General features: G+C 41.6%; 1 long non-coding RNA gene across 1 annotated transcript; it reads right to left on the reverse strand.

The window, feature by feature from the left end:
• Positions 1-1,832: 1,832 nt before the first annotated feature.
• On the reverse strand, positions 1,833-18,890 carry LOC309612906. Its single transcript, XR_014235396.1, has 3 exons — positions 7,260-18,890; positions 2,963-3,120; positions 1,833-2,211 (listed from the first exon to the last, which is right to left on the reverse strand). It is a non-coding gene; the product is annotated as an uncharacterized lncRNA (long non-coding RNA).
• Positions 18,891-22,586: the final 3,696 nt, after the last annotated feature.

Consider the following 22,586-nt stretch of genomic DNA (forward strand, 5'->3'; position numbering starts at 1 on the left):
CTTATTTATCAAGCTTTCACACTCTGGGCCACCACCCACCTGCCCTAATCATCCCAGGGTCAGATACCAGACAACTGGGCACAGTTCCTATGTCCCAGAGCCTGCTGAACTTATTCAAACTAGCTAATCCTAAATCCGTATACCTGCCTCTTCTGTTCCTTCCCGCAGAAACCACAAGAAAGGATCTGTTCCCCCTCCCTATCTCCTGAATGACCCTGGTATTCCCCATGGCATGGCCTGCCTCTTCCTCTTAGTATCTGTGAGTATAACAAAGTACCTTTTTAATGCCAATGATCTCCTGATCTATTGACCTTACCCTACCTCAATAATAATCAAATCTGTATTAAAACAAGTGCGATATAAGAATTTGCATTTCTAACATGTTTTCAGGTGACACTCCTGCTGCTTGTCTTGGGGACACATGTTGAGACCCACTTTCCTGAAATATTTGAAAGCTGCCATGTTATGTCTGTTGGTGGGGAAGGGAAAGTCAGGGGCAGCAGCTGATGGAGGGGTCCTGTGGTAACAGAGAGAGAGTGAAGGTTTTTGTAAAAGCTCTTTTACCCACTTAACCGTCACACTCCTGCACTCAGTAAAGCATTTGACCCTTTAGCTGAGTCCTCATATGAGAGCCGCGTTAGTAACCCTCTATCCCAATGCTGTGATCTTTGCTGAGTTACCTGTGGGAGCATGAGAATACAGAAAGGGGGTGAAGAGCATTGGTTTTAAGTCCAGCTGTGGGTCTGATGTCGAGTTGCAGGACCTTGGAAAATTCACTTCATGTCCCTGAGCCCCAGGTCCTTCTGCTGTAACTTGGTGACAATAATACCTACCTCATAGGGGTAATATTAGCATTAAAAGAGTTAAATGCCAAGAAAGTGCTTAGTCCAGCCCATGGCATATAGTTGAATTTCATAATACAAGTTATTGTTATTGAAGTTATTTTGGGGATAAAACACAGGATGGTAATCAATTGCATTGTCTTGCCCTTTATATAATTTTATGCCTGGCATTTTGAGTTAAGAACAATGGTGTATGATCAAAGGAATCTAAAAATAAGATTCCACTACATTTGTTGTTCCACAAAGCGGAAAACCAGAATCCCCAGATGAAACTCCCTGAGATTGTTCTGTAAGTGATAAAACTACAAGTGTTGCAATCTTCTCCCAGGATTTTATGCCAGAAGAAAGTTGTGTTGTGCAGGATATGCTTCAGTTTTAGTCCTTCTTTGGCAAGCCCAGTGGTACAACGGTGCACGGTGTCATTTCTCCATATGTGGCCACGTGGTCAGAGCAGTGGCTGTGCAAGAATGGCGCCTTCCAACCCAATGCGTCTGCTGTACGCATCACTTCTGAGTCAGCCACTTCCCGTCACGGATGAGCTTTCACAAGTAAGCGCTTTGAGGTGCTTCAGTAGAAAGGCGGAAATCACTATTTCTTCTTCTATGTTCATCACCAACATACATGACAGATACACTCTGATTATAGTATCCTTTTCATTGTGAGGACCAAATTCGTAGAAAAAAAATTTAATTCCCAGATATCCAGCTGAGTCAAGATTCAATTTAGTCCTTATGCTTTTATGGTGTGTCTTTTGCAATAAAGCACAAGGCACATCTGATATTCTCTGTGAGCTATAATCACTGACAATTTGGCTCAGGACAAATATTACCTATTTTAGTAGGAAAAAAGGATGCTGAAGAATATTTTAACAAAGTTGATCAAGTGTGCTGAACAAGCAGTTTTTGGGTAACTGGATGATGTGGAGATTTCTACATTGAATGGGTTCATGGCATGAGTGTAACCGATGTTTCCCAAAATTTAAAGCAGTGGTGTTTTTTAATGTGGCTAATAACACACCTGAAGGTCATAACCAGCATTTAAAATTAAATAGAACAAAAGTATCACAGTACACCACCCTTGGTAAGGGTAAGTATGCATAGGGGTGTGTGTGTGTGTGTGTGTGTGTGTGTGTGTGTAGTTTGCAACATACAGCCCACTTCTTCATTGGATCACGGCTGAAAAATAAGTTTGAAAAACACTGCCTTCATTATTTCTTGAAATGGTTTATTTGGGATACTGACAAAACTAAATAACTTTAGATCCCATGGTAAGATTTCTTTTCAGCCTCTTTCATTTCTTCTGATTAGGTAGACAATCTCCATTTGCCGCTAACACATCCTCATCAGCTCTCTAACTTTTGTGGGTCTCCCTTTGAAAGGAGGAAAAGCAGGCCTCAGACTCAGAGTCTGGGATAGGAAGGACTTCTCTTTAGGGTATAAGTGCCACTGATTTTCTGTTAAGTTCCATTGGAGCTTCTTACATACTTCTCGTATCCCATGGAACCATGGTTTCCATTTCTACTTCCATGTTGTTCCACAAGGATTTACTGTTTGTTTATTTTCAGTGACTTGATTTAAGCAAAAAATAGTTGTGAAGAAAATATTAAGTAGTACACTATGGCAAACAATGCTGTAGGGGGTCTGGGACTAGCCAGGGTGATTAGAAACCAGCACCCTTGGTGCCTTTGGCTATGTCACCCTCTCTAGAATTCAGAGCTGTCTGGCTCCCCTGTGGCCAGCATGACTGGCACCCTCTTCATGATTGAAGCAGATTAGACTGATTGCCATTGGAGTTCCCAGACTTTCCAGGGGGTGGAGGTAATAGCTGCATTTCCTCCACAAAATAAGGAAAACACAGGCAGGTATGTCCCAGGAAGTCCTGTGTGCTGACTCCCACTGCTAGTATCCTATCATTGTACTAACATTTTCACCAGAGACAATATCTTGGGTCTTGGAACCATGTGCTTTTTCTTTGCTGGGCCACACCATCTTGATTTTATTTATTTATTTATTTTTTCTTATACCTAAGCATTGCCTCAGCAGGGAAAAAACACCAACAGGATGGGAAACTTAAATGAGTTGATGATACAGAGCCCACTGGGGATAGATAACCAAACTCACATGCCCAGGTTCAGCAGCCACTCCAAGATCTAGCTGTACCTCCTGGCTGGGCCTCTGTGGAAAATTTCCCTTTGTGTACAGGGAAACCTGAGAAAACCAAGCGTGGTCTGAGGTCTGAAGTCCAACTGGCCCCGCTCTCCTTTCTCTGATGGAAGAGCCTAAAAATAAAACAGAGGCAACAAGTGTTAACACAGGCATCATTTCTCTTCCCTGGTACAGATAACACCCCTTTTAGTGCAAGAGTAAGTAGGACAGAGGGTAAATTGAGAGTTGCCTTTGTCCTGTCCTAGACGTGCCTGTATCAACACCAGGGCTAATTTTCTCTTTCCTTCAATTAGCTTGGCACAGTCATTATCATGATTCTTCCCCTTCATGCCCCCGGAGAGCTGCTAAAATGCCATCTGCATCCTCAGTCAACTGGCCACTTCAACATGGGACCTACAGCGGTGACGCCACGCCTTCCCCCACAGGCACGAGTTGTTGCCCCTGCTGGGAAAGGAACCATGTTGACCCCTTGTGTGTCAAGATTCAAGGTCTACCCCAAACCTTCCTCTTCCCTCCTGCATCCCTCCCTGGGCAACATCATTTGGGAGGCGACGCTTTGATCCGGAAGAGAGCTTTGTGAAAGGAGGTTGCAAATTTTGAGGGAAAAGCCCATGTTTCTGCCCACATGGCTTTGGCTGTACTTGCTTGCTAGTTTGAATGCAGAGAAAATGCAGACAGAATGAAGTGCCTGGGCGATTTATGCCTTTGGCAAATTGTTCTGAGGGCTTGAGAGAAAGAGGAGAGGGGACCAAAGGGCTCTGCATTTCACTGTAAAAATAGCCAGCCTTGGGCTCCTCCTCTTCCTGCTCCTGTCTCCTCTTCTCACAGGGAGAGCTTTTCAAAGGGGTTCCCCTCCCCCATCCTGTTCCCCCTCCCCCACCCCTCCCTTCTACCATCGCATCTGTGACGCCAGTTCATTTGAATGGCAAGATTTTTCTGAGCTGGGATAAGCGAGATACAGGAAATCACTATTGAAAGACTTCTTTATGCCTGTTGTCATCATCACCTTAGTATGAGGGGACATCCAGAGGGTCCAGTGACGAAAGCAGAGGCCTGGGCCGACAAGGATGCTCGAGGACCCAGAGGTGATAAAGACAGAACTGATCATCCACAGAGGTCAAGGGCCACAGTGAGGTGGTGAACCTCACTTCCTTGGGTCACAGCAGTGGAACTTTAGATCACACCCTGAAACTTCAGATTTTTTTTTAAGAAGTTTTGTTGTCCTGCTAATGACACTCTGGGTGAGGGGGACAAACCAAAACACCAAAATACTCCCCCCAACCAAAAAATAAATTCTTGATGCTTTGTGTACCTGCATAGCCAGGATTACGTATGTGGTGACCAGATGAACTTCCTTAGACTGAATTTTAAGCAATATCTTACCTATTTTTGAATCAACTGCACTCTGCTATAGCTGAGCTCAAACTTAGGGTGATTCTGTTTATACCAAGGATTATCTACATTCAATTTTTGGTTTCCAAAATGTGTAGGTGGAGGCTCCTTTCTAACCTACCTACCTGTCAAATGTTTAGATGGATTGAGGCTCCATAGACCAGAACGGAGTTATTATAGTTTCCTGTTATTCAAGCATCTATGCTACATATACTTAGATCACTGTGGTCCCCAGACCAACAGCGTAGGTATCAACATCATCCAAGAACTTGCTAGGAATGCAATTTCTAAGGTTCCAATCCAGGACTATGGAATTAGATGTTCTGGAGGTGGGATCTGTGGTTTTACTAATCCTCCAGGAGATTCTGAAGTAGCCTCAAGATTGAGAATCTCTGATTTAGATAACTCATAAAGCCAGCACTATTTATTTCCTTATTTTACATTTGGTAGTAAAACTGCTAAGAATGAAGATATACCTTCTATCTGATGGCACAAATAATTTTTATGAAGCTCACAATTTTCATAGGATGTCTCTAAAACAGAAATTAGATGGAATCAAATATAATTATGACCAACTTCATCAAATTGATCCATTCTCAAAGAATTACCTTAAAATATGTATGTTGAATATATGTTGAATCTTTTTCTTTTCACTAATGCTCATTTTGAAATTGGAGAAATAGTTTCTGACTGGGGAAAACAATTGGTCTCAGAAGATCAGAAAGTAGCAGTACAGAATTCAGAAAAATTCTTTAAAAATCACTCTAAGAAAAAAAAAGTTTTTTTTCTGGCAACAACCTTGCAAAATGAAAAACTCTTGACATACATCAAATATAGATGCCATCACTTTGTGTTTTTTATGTTTGTTAATAAATGATAGCTAAGTTAATAGAGCACACTGGAATGAGTAAAATTCTCTTTACTCTTTTCAAGATTTCTCAGAGGAATAATATGATTTTTTTCCCCCTTGCTCAGCCACCGTTCCCCAGTATTTCATGGATGGCTCTTGGAAAACAATAGGATGATTTGAATGAAGAAAGAAGGGCAAGATTCTAAATGCAGAGGTAAATCTAAGTGAAACACATCTACTGAAACAGAAGACTTAGGATGCCTAAGCATTTTTATGATATAAATCTTAGGGCAACACAATCAACTACTTAAAAAAAAATTATGTGCATAAAGAGATCTATCAGTAACTGTTCCAGTGGAAGCAACAGCAGTCCTGCAAACTTGATGATGTGTGGTTCACCAACTTCACATTTCAAATAAAGTAGCCAGAAGTGGAAGAAATATGGAAGCCACCGAGTTGTAGACACCAAGACCCTAGAATAAAATGGATTCTAGCTTGTACATCCAATGCGGCCTCCAAGTAGGGCATCTTTCTGAAATCAGTCACATATTTGCAACTCTGACACTTGCTAAGCTTTCTAGGGAAGAATATAAGAGAATGAATGGGTTGGGTGGTCTTATAAATTCAGTTCTGCCCTCTCAGTTCTCTCATTTAGAATAATTTAATTTCAGTAGAAATATATGTTTTCATACAGTTTTCAGTCTTTGTGAAGGACAAAATTTATTTTAGAACTTCTTTGATGCATAAGTAAGGGTGATTTATATCCATTCTTTTCTGTGTTAGGAAAACAAATGCATGAAATATTTGAGTTGGCAGATTTTTTTTTTTTTTCTTGCTAGAATTACACTGTGGCTAAGACGGCTTTTGGAACCTGTTTATTTTCCATATTTCTTCATTTGCCAACTAGATTTTCTTAAGAGAAAAGGTTGCTACACTTGGGTTTCCTATGTCGAGAATTCAATAGGAGTTTAATAAATTTGCTCTCTCCTGATTTGCCAGTTCGTATCTAGAATATACCCTTTTTTTTATCTCTCATATTACTGAAGCAGATTTGCTAATGTAATCTGGAATTTGCACTTTCAGCCCTGAAAGAAAACTTAGCTCTCATGTCATGCAACGCTATGATTTTATAGATGAGGAAACTAAAGCATAGAGAGTTAAAGTTACACTGGGACTCATGAGAAAAATTCCAGTAGAATCTGGGAGCCTCCTCTCCCCCTGTCCCCCCCATCCCGCCCCCTACAAATCTCCATCTTGGTCTATTTCCATTATGGCCACAGCTATGAACAGTAATTAACAATCAAGTACCAAATAAAGCAATGTGTCATTTTAAATTTCTGGTCCATTTATTTAAGCTTCTTTCCTGCTCCTATCAATGCATAAACCACAGAAGGATGTTCTTAAGACCTGAGCACCTGAGAACATGTATTTCTTATTTTTTTGACTTTGCAGATTATGTATTTGACAGTGGCTGGCCTTGAGAAAATCCTTAGCTGTAAAAACATTTTCATGTTATTTAAGAAATAACTTTGTCTTTGGTCTGGCATTATTTCTTTTTCCTTTTTTAGAATACAATGTTATTATGTTTATTTTCAAACATACTTTCATAAGGAAAGAGTATATTCTATTGATCCAATAACCCAACCCAGATTCAACAATTACTGAGAGTTTGTGATACTTGTGTAATCTTTTCCTTTTCCTCTCTCTTTTTTTCCTGAATTATTTTAAAGCAAATTCCAGACGTCATTTCATCCCACCTCTACATTCCCCAATAAACATCTCTAAAGAGTTATGGTGATTTTGCTTCATAAATCTGATGCTATTATCACACTTAAAAATTAGAATTACAAAGTCATCCAGTATCCAGTCAGTGTTAACATTTCCTTGATTGCCTCAAAAATATTTTTAGAGTTGCCTTTTGCCATTATTTATACGTGTGGCTATAGGTTCAGGATTCTAGCAAACATTGCACACTTAAAACAAGAAAGAAAGATGAAGAAGTAAACTTACTTAGCGAGAAGGGTTTTCCCAAATTCTCACAGCTCTAATCTGGATACCATTCAGTGTGACAGGCTTCTCTCTGGGTTCCCACAGCTGGTTAGTGTTTTGAATTCCAGCCTCATGAACTCATATCAGGCTCCACGGGCTAATGCTCGGCACCCAGTCTCGCGCTCATATCTCTGATGACAGAGTAATGGAGCAGCCACGGGCATTGTCTGCCTCTTTCTAAATGCACTGTCATCTGTTTTATTCCTCCATCTCTGCAGGCAGTGAGGGACTCTAATGCCTCTGGGAAGCATTTACATGGCTGTGGAGGTAAAGGTAATGACATTCAGGCATCTTCTGTTGAAAGACCAAAAAATAACCTGCTCCATTGTGAATGAGCTTCTGGATCTTCAGGGTCACAGAGGGTTTGTTTAGATGCACACCTTTTCACATCCAGGTTTCTGCCTCTATGTTGAGCTTTGAGAAAGATACATGAAGATAAAATAGGGAGAGAGAGGAAAAAAAAACATGAAGACATAGCACAATTAGATATAGAGTAAGTAAGTTTAGGCACTGAATTTTGATTATGATTGTCCTATAAGCACATAACAGATACAATTTCTTAGAGAAAAGGCAGTCTTCTGCTTATGGTAAAGGAAATATTTCTTCCAGAAGACGCTACATCTAATCTAAAACATGACAGGCTCTTCTTTAGATCCTCAAGGGGTGCTATTTTAGGGACCCACTTGACTCTCCCCAGTATCTAAAAGACTACACAGTACTTATTAAATGAGACCTGAAATTTAAATTGTTTTTAATTTTTCATAGTGTAAATGTTTTGTCTCCTTTCCATTTGCGTTGATTTATAACTTAATGTGAATAGAGCGTTTATTCCGTCAGCTTTATGGAAGTATAATTGACAAATGAGAATAGGTTTTGAGAATGCATGGAGGAGAGGTCACACTAGACTTTTTAGAAGTGTAGGGGGCATGCGTGGAATAGTGGGCATCGCAAATCCGGGTGCCTGTTCTAATGGGGCTTTACACTCTAGGTGGGGAGAAAGGGTCATCAACTTAGAAACAAACTCATAGACAAGGTCACCTCCAATCTTGGTAAGTGGCTACATGGACAATGCTGGGCAGTGTCTGTTGGCAGATACTTAAAGGAGTGTCTCTGGTGGGAACTACTTCACAGAAAGTGTGACGTTTGAACAGGACACGAGTGAGTTGAAGGAGCCAGGCATCAGAATTTTCTAGGCAAAGTCCTCAAAGAGAGATTAAACCAGGCCTCAAAGAGGTAGGAATAAAGTGGATTCATGACTGGAGTGTGTGGTTTGCGGCAGATCGTGAGGGCCTTGGAGATCATGGCAGACTGTGGGTCCGGGGCCGGCCTGGCCTCTATACAGCAGGTATGTGAGAATCCTTTGATGGCAGCGATTCTCAGACTTTAGTGGAATTAGAAGCCCCTGAAGCATTTGTTCCAACTCAGATTGCTGGCCCTACCCCAAGTGTTTCTGATGGGGCCTGAAGTTCTGCATTTCTAACAAGTTCCCAGGGGATGCCCAGGCTGCTGGTCCAGCGTCACACCTGGAGAAACACTGCTTCAAAGAGCAGTTCCAGGTGGGCATCATCTTTGTCCATCTTCTGCAGTTACCCCAGAGAAGAGATCTCCAAGCAGAGATGGCAGCTGTTGTGACCTGATTAACACCCTCTTTCCCAGAACACTTTGCTTCTTCTCTTCTTTAGAATCAACATGAACCTGTTTAATATCCACCTGACCCCTCCCCAAAATGGAAAGAGAATTTCCAAGTGCCATCGAATCACCTTATCGAGTCGCTCCCCACAGGTTCCCAGGTGTCCTTGGGGGCAGTGGACTGTGGCAGCCATGGCCCAGGTTTGCAGGCAGGGGCTTCTCTCAACAGTCCCTGTATCCCCATCCTCCTCTCATTGTGGGGTTCCCTGAAAATACACTCCACCTCCCCAGACGTTTATACAAGAGTAACAGTTAACAGAGGCCAGCGGAATCGCTGAGATCTCCAAGCAGGAAGTGTTCAGACCGTCAGGAAACACGGGCGAGCAAATGTTTACCGACCGTGTAATTAATATGATGCTTTACCCTGTCTATCGGCCCTTAGCACCATATTTCCTGTTCAGGGCAGTGGAAAGCTAAAATATTAGTTGTTGTTTGACCAAAGGAACAAGTGTCTTCCAAATGAACCCATGATCTATTAGCAGTCCTGCAGAGTCTTCCCATGGGAACAGGCATTTTACTTTGTTTTACAGCTAATTTCTTTCTTACAGCAGGTTCCCAGACACATCAAATGCCTTGCATGTGAGTCTGAAGTTAAGATTTATAGTCCAGGCCCATGTAATTCAATGTCAAACAACTCTGATAACATAAGGGCTGGAAGTCAACCATTTTCTCATGAGTTCTCATAAAAAAGTCATTTTAGCCAAATTGGGTTTGAATAGCGGGTGTGTCTCTGTGATTTGATGGATGCTTCGTACCCAGGAGTCCCTGGGAAGAAGCTGGCTACTTTTGTTTGCTACTGTAGCAACAGAATCTGTAAACAGACAAAGGGATTCCTGGTTGATATTGTTGGAATTTGGATTTTGTTGCTTTTATTCTCTATTGATTTCAAAGGAAAAAGAGAAATACAATGCTTTCTCCTCTGCTGGTGCATTGTATCTGCCTTTTCTGTCTTTGATTTCTTTTCCTCTGTCCTATTATTTGCCTGACATCTCTCTGTGGCCCACACATCATGAGGGTCTATTTCCCTAGAATAAAACCACCACTTGTGCCAAGAGTAAGTTGGAAAGGAGGGTGTTTTCTTTGGTTCTTGTCTGTAGGCTCATGGGTTCACAGACGCTTGGAGAAGGAAGGACCTTGGGGAGCACTTAAAATAGTCCCTAATTTACAACTGAAGGGGAAGGGAAGTTGAGTGTCTTTCCCAAAAGTTACAGCTAGCTAGGAGCAAGATCAAAGGTCTAGTGACTCGTCTCTTCCACCCCCCATATAATACCTTGAGTTTTTAACTGGTTGTGGGGTATGAAAGGAGAGGCAAGGTCTTGTTTCCTGTAGCCCAGTGCTTTACAGGTTATGATGTGATCGACTGCTTGTCATATGGAAGCTTGTCACACACAAACTTCCCTGAACAGAGCAGGTGTCCTACCAAGAACAATTCAAAACTCTTGGGGAGAGACCTATACTTTGTTGACTCTGAGCATCTATGGAGGAAAACTGCTTTGGACTTTCTGAAGGGGAGTGGAAAACAGGAGAGGTGTTGAGAGTTGCTTCAGGACTCCATGGGGTCCTTCATCTGCAACACAGTGTAGTGAGTTTGTTCTCTTCTTTAAATACCCAGATTAGGAAAAAAAGCAAAACAAAATTAATAAACTACAAAGCAATTCTAAGGGATGACTTTAGTTCCTACAGATCTGGATTTTTTTATAACCTTTGGCATTTATGCAAAGTAAACCAATATGCAACAAGCATGCACATCACCATGTGGAGAAATTTGGACCCTTGGAGGTCTTGCAATTCACAGAAGAGCAAGGACAGGCAGAGCTCAGGTGCTCAGGAATCCTCACGGCCAATAATCTCATGGTGACAGACGGAATGGGTGACAGTGACACTAACGATGATAAAGACAGAGAGCCCTGATGATCACGACAGAGTGTGGAGGTAGGGGTGGGGAGGCCAGCTGGTCTCTCAAATGGCCACGTGGACCCAGCCCCAGGTAGTAGCTGTAAATATTAGTGACAAAGACAGAGGAATCAATTCTCAAACAAAGCAGTTGTGGGCGTCTCTTCCACATTGTCTATCTGGGCATAAAGCAAAACTACTCCATGTGTGGTCCAAGGACCAACGGCATCAGTATCACCTGCAGGGCTTGTTAGGAATGCAAATTCTCAGGCTCCCTTCAAACCTATTGAATCATAATCACTTGTGGTGGGGTCCAGAAATCTGTTCTAACAAGCTCTCCAGTTGATTCTTGCTCACCCTAAAATTTGAAAAGCACTGGCGAAAACTTGTATTATGAACATATAAATGCAACTTAATGAAGTTGATGGTGTGTTTGTTGGGACTATATCGGAGGATTTGCTGCTTGAGTGTTCAAGTGTGTTTTTTTTCCTTAGCTACTTGGTTATGGATGGAGATAACTGGGATACTAAAAGGGACTTTACTTTTCCTTCTTCGTTCAACTTGGAATTAATTGTAGGAATTATCAATTAACTCTAGGTAATTGAATTAAGCCCCGAAGTCAGATGGCTGTTTCTTAGCATAAAAGGGGACTGAAATTTGGGGTTTTGTACTATCTTTGGACCCAGAAAGTCAGTGGAGAGAAGAAATTTAAACTTATTCTCCTTTGGAATTTCCAGTCTCTACCTATAGATTTAACATGGTCTCCTGTAGAGAAAAGGGCACCTGCTTTAGAATCAGATCCTGGTTTCAAAATTTGCCTCTGCAACTTAAAAATTGTGTTTCCCTGGACAAGCTACCAATCTCCTTTCAGCCTCTGCTTCTTCATCTGTAAAAGTGGAAGAATAATGCCTCCTTCATAGAGTTCTTATGAGGATTAAAAAGACCAAATGAGATGGTGTAAGCAAAATGGGTAGAAGCGAGATTAGCCCATGGCAAAGTCTCACATAAGGGCATATAATTATGGTGATGATGGCTATGATGATAATGATATTGATTCCTGTTATACAAATGTGATTGGGGTCAAAGGGTAGCAGTCTTTCCTCGGTAATTTCTTTCAGAGGTTTTCATGTAAATCTTATTGAAGTACACCATTTGGCAAAGGATACAGATCATAAGTGGGCACCTCCATGACTTTTGCAAAGTGATTACAAACCAGCACTTAAATCAAGAAACAGGACATGGCCACCCCTTGAAGTCTCCATGCCCCCAACCACTGCTATTCTGATTTTAGCACCAAAGACTAGTTTTTCCTGTGTATGAAACTTTACATAAATTAATCATTTGAGTATATGTTTTTCAGTGTCTGGCTTCCTGTGCTCAAATTTTTTTTCTTGTGAGATTGATCCATGTCACAGCATGTTATTGTAGATTGTTCATTCTCATTGCTAAAGAGGATCTCATTGTTTAAATACATCATAATTTGTGGATTCTATTCCTGGTAGATATTTGGTAGATATAATTGTCACTTTTGGCTATTATGACTAGTGCTCTATGAATATTTGTGACTTTGTTCCTGGTGAACAAATGTATATATACCCACTGGGTATATACCTCGGAGTAGAATAGTGGGTCATAGGATATACATGTGTTTGGTTGTAATCATACTGCCAGATGGTTTTCTAACATGTTTGCACAGATTTATACTCTCATTATCAGAGGATGAGCATTCTAGTTGCTCTAATTTGCCACCAACACTTGATATAGTCTGTTCATTCTGGTAGTGTTTATGGAATCTCACTGGGGTTTTAATTTTCATTTCCCTGATGAATGGCAAAATGGAGCACCTTTTGACCTGGCCACCTAGATATCCTCTTTTGAGAAATGTACATTCCAATCTTTTTCCCATTAAAAAAATTATGTTGTCTTTTTCTTATTGATTTGGAGGCATTCTTTATATCTTTATATCTTTATATGTTCTGTCTGTCTGTCCTTTGCCAGATACATTGACTTCAAATTCCTTCTCTTACTCTATAACTTGCCTATTTTCATCCCTGGTAAAATTGTAATTTAATGACTTTTAATTTTTTTAAAATTATTTATTTATTTATATGGTTGCGTGGGTCTTGGTTGCGGCTTGGGCTCCTTAGCTGGTGCACGTGAACTCTCGGTTGCGACATGCATGTGACATCTAGTTCCCTGACCAGGGATCAAATCCGGGCCTCCTGCATTGGGAGCATGAAGTCCCATACACTGCGCCACCAGGGAAGTCCCAAGGACTTTTAATTTTTTGAAATTAAAAAATACAGGCCTGCTAGTTACATTTGCATTTGCAATAAACAACAAATAATTGTCTGATACAAGTATGCCTCCAGTACTTTTAGAGACATCCTTATAGTAAAATTTATTCATTGTTTAACTGAAATTCAAATTTTACTGGTTGTCCTATACTTTTATTTGTCAAATCTGGCAACTCAGAAGGGTTTTTTTTCCCCCTTTTGAGGGCTCAAGTGTTTTTAGAGGTGGCAACATACAGCGCTGAGGAAGGAAGGGGGCACTTTTAACCAATTAGAGCCTCTTGGTTGGTCTTGGAGCCCCATCCAACATACATCAAAGGATTTTTAAATCCTGCCTTTTCTTTTTCAACTTGAGTTCTTTGTATCTTCCAACTAAAGTATTCCCGAATAGTTTTTGGACATGTAACCTATTCTTATAGGTGGGGGTCTGTTCAGTTTTCACTTTTCCTCTCTGATTCTGAACCATGCATGTCAGTATCCAGTGGCCAGTGTTAGTGTAGGTCCAAATGGAAAGTGATTTAATGCCTGCGCTCTTGCTTCTGTTTACTTTCCTCAGACATCTTAACTACTCTTCTCCAAGTCAAGTTATTTTTTTCCCTCCCTTCCACTCACCACTTCATGTTTACTGAGGGGGCTTGGAGGGAAAGTACAGGCAAAACAGCAGCTCCTGCGGCCGGTGCAAAAAAGAGAAGATGTATTAGGAGGAAAAGGTAGGAAGAATTTGGAGGTTAGATGCTAGACACAGAAACAGCAGAGTTAATTCTGAGAAGACAATGACGGCCTAGAGTAAGAAGGACTAAGGAGGCTAAAACAGAAGAACTTATAAAAGAAAAAGGAACTAAGAGAAGAGGGTTCAATTCAACAAATGTTATTTGAGCAACATGTTTCAGCCCTCTGCCAAGATTCAAAAAAAGTCAGAGGGTAAAATGAAAGTTAGCTTTGAAATAGGTTAAGAAAATGGAATTGTCAGTTAGAAATTGAAAAGGGTGCTGCAGGTCATACGGTGCAGAAGAGAATATGGAAGTCATGCAAAAGGAGAAGAAAAGACTGAGAATCCGACTGAAAGCAGCATCCGCATCAGAGTGCTCTGGGAAGGAAACCCAGAGACTGGGGTCTGGTCTTGATTTCTACATAATTGTTAAGATGTTGGGCAATTTACTTTGCACCATGCCCACCCATTTTCCCCAGGCCTCATTTTTCCCCACTGTGAAACAAAGGCATTTGTCCTTGCTTCTCAAAGTTGCTTCCTGGACCATCAGCATCTCCAGCATCTGGGAGCTTGTCAGAAATGCAGAATCTGGGCCTCCCCCCAGATCTGCTGAATCAGAATCTCTAGGCATAGGGTCCATAAATCTGTTTTTTAACCAGTGCTCTAGGTGATTGTGTAACATTCTAGTGTTTGAGAAGTACAGGTCTACTCCAGTGTTTTTCAAACTTCAATATTCATCAGAGTCAGAGCGTTTGTTAAAATCCAGATTTGGTTCCATAGGTCTGGGGTAGATCTAACACATTCTTAGGTGAAGCTGATATTACTGGTCAGAAGACCACACTTTGAGTAGCAAGGGTCTGGAATAATCTCTAAGCTCCCTTTGACTTAAAAAAAAGAGAGAAAATATATTAATTAAAGAGAAAAATAAGAGATGAAAGGTAAAAATAAGTCTGTATCCTATACACATTCATGTGGATCACAGTATTTATGAGGTTGTTTTTCATAGCAGTTGTTGTATTGACCCGAGAGGGGCGACAGACAGGTAAAACTTCCATTCTGTATCCACTCTATTAGAGGTTGTGTTTATGATTTTAAGATAAGGCTTTTCTGGGAAAATCTGCTTAGGGAATGACTTCCTGATTATCATTACCCTCATAGCAGAATGTGTGTAATAGCCTTTCCCCAAATCATGACCTTTTGTGAGTTTGTACTTGTGCAAGACCCACCCACCCTTAAGTATTTGTATACAGACACACACAGTTTCTTGGTGGCAGCAAAACAGGACAGATTCCTGAGCCAGTGTAGGCCACAACTGTCTTGGCCCCAGCATAGATTCCAGGCCTGAGGAATCCCAGCCTTTACCACATTTTAACAAGGCAAACCCCAGACTCTTAGAGTTCAGGCTACGGGAAGTGGCAGGAAGCTCCTGGCAGGCAGCCCCCAGTCCTGAAGATTGACTTGGGAATTTAAGTGCAGAAATGTCTCTGTCCGGAAATTTGTCAGGATAGAAGATTGACCTGTCTTCTGCTGATGTGGGAGGGGTTCAGGGCAAGAAAAAAGGGTAAACTGGTTGTTGGGTGAGAAAGATCTGTGTTCCAGGACCTTGTAATACAGGGAAGGATGTGAATAGGGAAAAAAGGATGGATTAGAAGTTCATTTTGTCAATATTGATGATGATGATGATGATGATGATGATGATGATGGTTGTGGTGATGATGATATATTTTAAGCACTTTAAGTGTCAATCTCTTTTTCAAAGCTTCATGTCTATTATTTGGTGCTTACAATAGCCTTGTGGGAAGGGCTCTATTAGTAACTCCATTTTATAAATGAGGAAACAGAGGTCATAGATTGGTTAAGAAATTTGCAAAAAGTCATACAGCAATGAAATGCTGAAAGCTTGTAATAAGTCGGAGAGTATAACTCAAAAGCCACCATGCTCAATGTTTCTTGAAACATATTAGGTCACGGGTTAGAGCTTATGTAACTTAGTGTGAGGTAGCAGAAAGAGTCTGGAAATTTGAAATAGGAATGTTTGCTCCTAATATTACTGCTGATTACATGGATGTGGTAGATTGACTGCAAAAATGGCCCCATGTCTTCCCTTTTCTGTAACTCCTTCTTCTCAATGAAACTTTGCAGCAACCCCTTTCAAGAGGTGGCTTCTATTTTTCTGCCCTGGCCTTAGACTTACTTTAGCCAATCAAAGGTGGCAAAAGTAAAGCCTGAGCCTCAAGAATCTTTGCATGCCTCTGCTCACTCTCTTGGAGCACTGCTAACACCATGAGACCTAGTCAAGACCAACTTGCTGGAGGATGGGAGACATGTGACCTAATCACCTCTGTTGCCCCAACCGATAACCATCCAACCATCAGACATAGACTGATGCTGTTCAGGCCATCCAGCCTCCATGACTTGCTGAATGAACCCAGCCAAAATCAACTGAGCAAGACTACCTAGATGACCCATAGCCTTATAAGTAATAATTTAGGTTGCTGTTTTAGGGCACTGAGTGTGGGGTTGTTTGCTAGGCAGCAATAGATAACTGATACGTTGCATGATCCAAGGGAAGCCATTTAAACCCTATAGAATTTTGACAGAATGACACAGGTGAAACCATCCTCCAAACATTTCATAAGTCCCTCATCCTTGTCTTGGTAGGATATGCTCTCCCATTCACCTTTGTCAGGAACTTGGAGCCCACTTTCCTCTCCAAGTTACAGCTCTTTGTTCTGTGGATGCAAGGACTAATTCTCCAGATCCTCCCTAATCTGGGATCCACCACATGAACATATGGGCAGCTCACCATGATTGATCTTGTCTCTACCCCTCACCTTGGCCTCTCATTCACAGTGGGGCTCCTTCTCCTCCTGCCTTCCAGGGAATGCTCAGCAATCTACCAAGATCTATATGTGGTTTGCCTCTTTGAAGCTTTAATTAGTGGCGTCTTGGATCTTGATTGCTTCAGGGGTGGCCACTGAGTCTGACTTCCCAAAATGGATACCCAGAGGGTGGGAAACATGCTCACTCATTAGATTTAAGAAAAGCAGAGAGGTCTTTATGATGAATAACCAGGAAGATAGTCTATTTTATTTTGAAACTATCACTTTGGTAGGCAGATAAATGATTGGTTGATGGGAGCTAGTTTGCTTTCTATTGAGGATAAGCTTTCTCCACCTATTTAATAATGTTAATTTAAATTGTGGGTAGAAGACAATCTAATCTGTTAACTATGATGAGTTTCCATTAACTGCTGTGTGAAGGGATAATGTTTACTCTGTTTTCTAGAAAGGGAAGAAAAAGGATCTCAGTTTTGTTGGTAACTGCCTCACTGGAGCTCTCTGTGCCACATGTGTGTGGTTTAGCTGGCGACCGTGGTGTCTGTATGTATGTGGTCATAGATTTGTTACAGCCTCTTGTCTGCCAAGGCAAGACCACCAGTTCCATTTTAATTCTAAGGTGACCTCAGGCTGGAGCCCATCCATGCTGCTTGAACATAAACGCTGATACTCAATCCACTCATCCTCTTGGCCTCACAACTTGTTTTTCTTTTTCTTTTTCTTTTTTCCTAAGAAAGTTTGAACATTTGTTAGCAATCCAAAACCGACACTTCGTATACAAGACATGGTGATGACATAATCCTTTATAGGTTCTTATACTTTCACTATACTGCAAACTTTGCCGTGGTTTCAGAAAAATGTCTCAAATTGAAGAGCAATTTCTAAATGACATCTTTGGAGCTAGGACATCAAGTTTTACTGTGGTGATAATTGCAATTCTTTTGAGAAATACAGAATCAACACCTTAAGTAGAGGGCTCTCTTTTTAAAGAATGGCTTTGGACAGGCTTCTGTTCACTGTGTCTTTTGAAATGGAAAAGATAGAAACTCACAGTATTACATGGACCCCTGTATTTCCACAGTCTGGCAGTGCAAGGAAAACTGAATTACCTTCTTTTTCCTCCTGATTTTAATTTCTAATCAAAGGAAAAGAAGAGAGGAGACTGTTAGGCGAATTTTCAAAACTGATAGTCCATGAGTATCATGCCTAAGACAAGATTTTCATCCCTAATTCCTAACTCTGAATTTAAATCTCTTGATTCTTAGGCAATCTAAACACTTGTGAGCCTGACAAAGAGTTGGAACTTTTTTTCCCCTAATAATGTTTGGTGGCAAGCTTACATGGTGGCCTATGTCCATTGGTCCAATTACAAAATTTACTTGATTTAAGTATATTTCTATATTTGGAGTTATACTTGTTCTCTGAGACAGCCTGTCCTCTTTCCAGAAACCTCACTCAGTGACTTGTTTGCAGAAGTAACCAGTTAGACACTTTGTGAAATTGCCAAGGGTTTCTCTCTTAGTTACTAACCAAGTTTCACAAACATCACATTATCATGAGTTAAAAATAATTCCTATTGGGCTGATGGGAGAGGAATGCCATAGTTAACTGCTAAAAACGTTGGGAGTGTTATGGGTGACACTAAAAGGGTGCTAATGTTTCAGCCAGTCACATCCAAGTTCCTACTTGTGGAGAGATGAATTCCACCCTTGCAGGATTGCTCTGGGGTGGAAGGTGGGATGTCAAGGGCAGAGTGGAAGAAATCCTAGCTTCGAACCCATCAGATGATCTGGGTAAGAGCTCCAACTCCATCAACTCACTTCCAGTGCACCAATGATTAAGCTTTTTTTTTTTTTTTTAATTTCTTAACGGTGTGACATCGCTTTTTTTTTTTTTTAAGATTGATTGATTGATTGATTGATTGATTGCTATGTTGGGTCTTCGTTTCTGTGCTAGGGCCCTCTGTGGTTGCGGCAAGCGGGGGCCACTCTTCATCGCGGTGCACGGGCCTCTCACCATTGTGGCCTCTCTTGTTGCGGAGCACAGGCTCCAGACGCGCAGGCTCAGTAGTTGTGGCTCACGGGCCTAGTCGCTCCGCGGCATGTGGGATCTCCCCAGACCAGGACGCGAACCCGTGTCCCCTGAATTAGCAGGCAGACTCCCAACCACTGCGCCACCAGGGAAGCCCCTGATTAAGCATTTAAAAAAAAAAGTATTTATTTATTTATTTATTTAATTTTGGCTGCGTTGGGTCTTCGTTGTTGCACGCGGGCTTTCTCTAGTTGCGGTGTGCGGGGGCTACTCTTCGCTGTGGTGTGGGGGCTTCTCATTGAGGTGGCTGCTTCTCTTGTTGCGGAGCACAGGCTCTAGGCATTCGTGTCTCAGTAGTTATAGTGCGAGGCCTCTAGGGTGCAGGCTCAGTAGTTGTGGCGCACAGGCTTAGTTGCTCCATGGCATATGTGATCTTCCCGGACCAGGGCTCGAACGGGTGTCCCCTGCACTGGCAGGCAGATTCTTAACCACTGCACCACCAGGGAAGTCCCGATCAAGCATCCTATTCAACCCTATCCAAGCCTCAGTTTTATCATCTGTAAAATGGGGGTAAGAAGTATTTCAGCAGGACTGTGATGAGGATTATATTGGACATTCTATGCCCAGTAGTTGACATGACCTCCTTGTTTGCTACCTGCTTCTCATGCTCCATTAACAGACTATAGTCCAAACTTCCCAACATGGCCTGCTAGACCTTCCACAGTCTTCCATTAGCCTATCTTTCCAGCTGAATCTCTCTCCAACCCCTCAACCTCACAGGCATCTAACTCTGGCCATGCTCTACCCTCCATGCCTCGTGGCTCATGCATTCCCTTTGGTGGAAATGCCCCTGCCTCTCCATTCACACAGCAATCCCCCACCCTTCCTTTAAGACTCAGCTCAAACATCATTATCTCCCAGATGCTTTTTCTCAACTGACCCATCTCTCCTCTGGTCTCTTCTATCCTTTCTTTAAACTGCTAGCATAGTGTCCCTAGTTTTGGCTCACCTGCTGAATCTGAGCTTGATGGCCACCATTGCTACCATTGTTCATCTCCTACTAATTCACCCCTGTATCTTCCTACTTCCCTGGCTGCATGATTCCCAGGTCCATTTTAGGTTCTTTTTTCCGGTCAAAATTTTAAAAAATGAATCCACTTGGGTACTCACTTTCAAGTTGTACTGACAAGATGTGTGCACATAGAAATCTTTGAACTTTGCTGATAAGAGGAAGCCTAGAATTTCAAGTCCATTCCTTCATTTAACAGATGAGGAAAATAAAACCAAGAGAGAATGACAGGCTTGTCAAAGTCAACAGCTTGCTAACACAGAGAAAGAGAGACCCAGATGGTCTGACTTCCAGCTCAGTGGCTTTCCATGAGCGCAGTAGACTGGGTGAGGAATAGTTGATTCCGAAATCAGCATCCATTTCCTTCCTTTGGCTAACAGACCTTTGATTTTCCTTTGAGGAGCTGTATTTCCTCAACTATCCATCCTTCTGGTCCAGCTGGGAAGGATACTTCCCCAGCCCTAAGGTGGACAGGTGACCCTGGCAGGATAAATTAGCATGTTCTGTGCCCTCGGCTGCATGATTCGTGTGTGATGGGCATGGGATTCAGTTAAGCTTAGTGAGGATCCGGTCCAGAACTTTTGCTTGAATTGTGGAGGAGAAGTCTCTGTTCTGTGGGATTTTTCGCCATGAAGATGGCATCAGCCTTGATCTGTTGTGGGGGGTCACGTGGTGGAGGGCTTAATTGAGAATGAGGTGAACGCAAAGAGAGGAGCGCCCAAGAGTGAGGGAAGTGGAAGACGAGCGGGAGGAAGAGAGTGAATGAGAGAGAATGAGGGAGACCGTGGAATCCAGAATAAATACATCATTTGAACCCCTGGATGCAGCTGTAGTTGAAGGAGGATACCTTGGAATTTTTAGACTCATAAGCCAGTAATTCTCTTCTTTGCTTAAGCCAATTTGATTAAGACTTCTGTTACTTGTGATTGAAAGAGTCTTGAATTGTACATCATCTAACTCTCTTCCTTACTGATCATTTCTAGAGAGATTTTTAATACCTCAGGATTTTCTGGCTCAGTTACTCAAATGTTACTACATTTCTGAGCCTCAGTTTTCTCATATATTAGCTGGGAACAGTAACACCTACTTCATATCTGGAAAAATAAAATAATATACACTCAAAGCATCAGCACAGATTAGATGATCAATTAATGGTATTTATTATGATGGTTATTGATCTGATGTATCACACTTTGAGATTTGGACCATAGTGATTCTTGGTGTGTGTGTGTGTGTATGCATGTGTGTGTGGTTTATTTTAAATTTTCAAATGTAGAACTAAAAATTTAAGTTCAATTTGCAGGAGTGTTATCAGTATGCCGCCATTAAAAACATAACGTATGAACATATTTAAGTTATGTAGGGCCTCCTACCTGCCAAGCCCTCTTCCAAGAATTTTACAAACATTAGCTCATTTAATCCTTATAACAAATTGAGAAGGTAGGTTCTGGGACTATCTCTGTTCTACAGATGGAGAAACTGAGGCACTTAGGGGGGTAAACATTTTTCCCATTGTCACATAATTAGTAGCATCTGGAAGACTGAACATCTTTTCCAATGCCACATAGTTAATGAGTAACAGAGCTGGGACTTGAACCAGGCAGTCTTATGCTATGGGCCATACTTTTTGTCACTGCCTTTTGCTACCTCTCGACAGAAGCCTATGGACCGTGGTCCCTTGACCAACAGCATTAGCATCGATTGGGAACTTGTTAGAAATGCAGATTCTCAGGTCCATCCCAGAACTACTGAATCAGAAACTCCCGGGGCTGAAGCACAGCCAACAGTGTGTTGACAAGCCCTGTAGGTGATTCTGATTTGGGCTAAAGTTTGAGAGCTCCTGTCCTAGATAATTACATTTAAGCCATAAATCACAGACTGGCTACTCATAGTTCATTAAAGTAATGTGTTCAACCAGTGACTTTTGAATGCCTACTATGTGCTGTCATTGTACCTGTAGGTTTCACCAAACAAAGCAATAACGGACGTGTTCCCTGGCAAACAAACAGTCAAATAAAGACATAAATAAATACAAGATCCCAACTGTCATCTCTGATCATGTCTGGGAAGTAAAGAAGTGTGATACGAGATATGACAAGGGATGGGAGATGGTGGGGGTATCATAAAGTCTTTCCTCAGTAAGTGATGTGTAGGGGGGGCCTGCGAAAATGATGATTCTCAACTTGCTGCACGTTGCGATCACCTGGAGAGCCTGAAAAATGCCACTTCTCAGGCTGCATCCCAGACCAATCAAATCAGAAAGTCGGGGAGGGGAGAAGGTACTGGTTACTTTTCAGCTCCCTGGGCGATCCCAACTTGCAGCCTAGGTTTGGAGCCACTACATTATAGGCTCCATAGAAAGTATTTAGGCATTATGGAAGAGTGGGGAGAGTGAAGGCAGTGCCAAAACAAAGAGGCTTTGATAGAGAAAAAAATAGGAAGGCATAAGATTTGTCCATGAATAATGCACTCAAATAATGCATCGAATACATTGACAGAACAGATTAGCTTCTAACTACCGGCTACTTATTAATACATATATTTAGAAGAGAAGACAGGTTAGGAAGACACAAGTGGAAAACAGAATATGAAGAGATAGATGAATTCAGGTAGAGGAGTCTGAACTTATTTCAGATAAAAATTTTCAATAAGCATTTCTGGAGTGTCTACTAAGTGCTCTCTACTAGAAGCTCTAAAGATAAACCTGAATTTGCAAAGCTTTTTCACCCCCAACAATCTCACGGTCTTCTGATGTAATCCTTC

This window comes from Balaenoptera borealis, assembly GCF_965194805.1.
Source record: "Balaenoptera borealis genome assembly, chromosome: 16".
In the NCBI taxonomy this organism is placed as follows: Eukaryota; Metazoa; Chordata; class Mammalia; order Artiodactyla; family Balaenopteridae; genus Balaenoptera; species Balaenoptera borealis.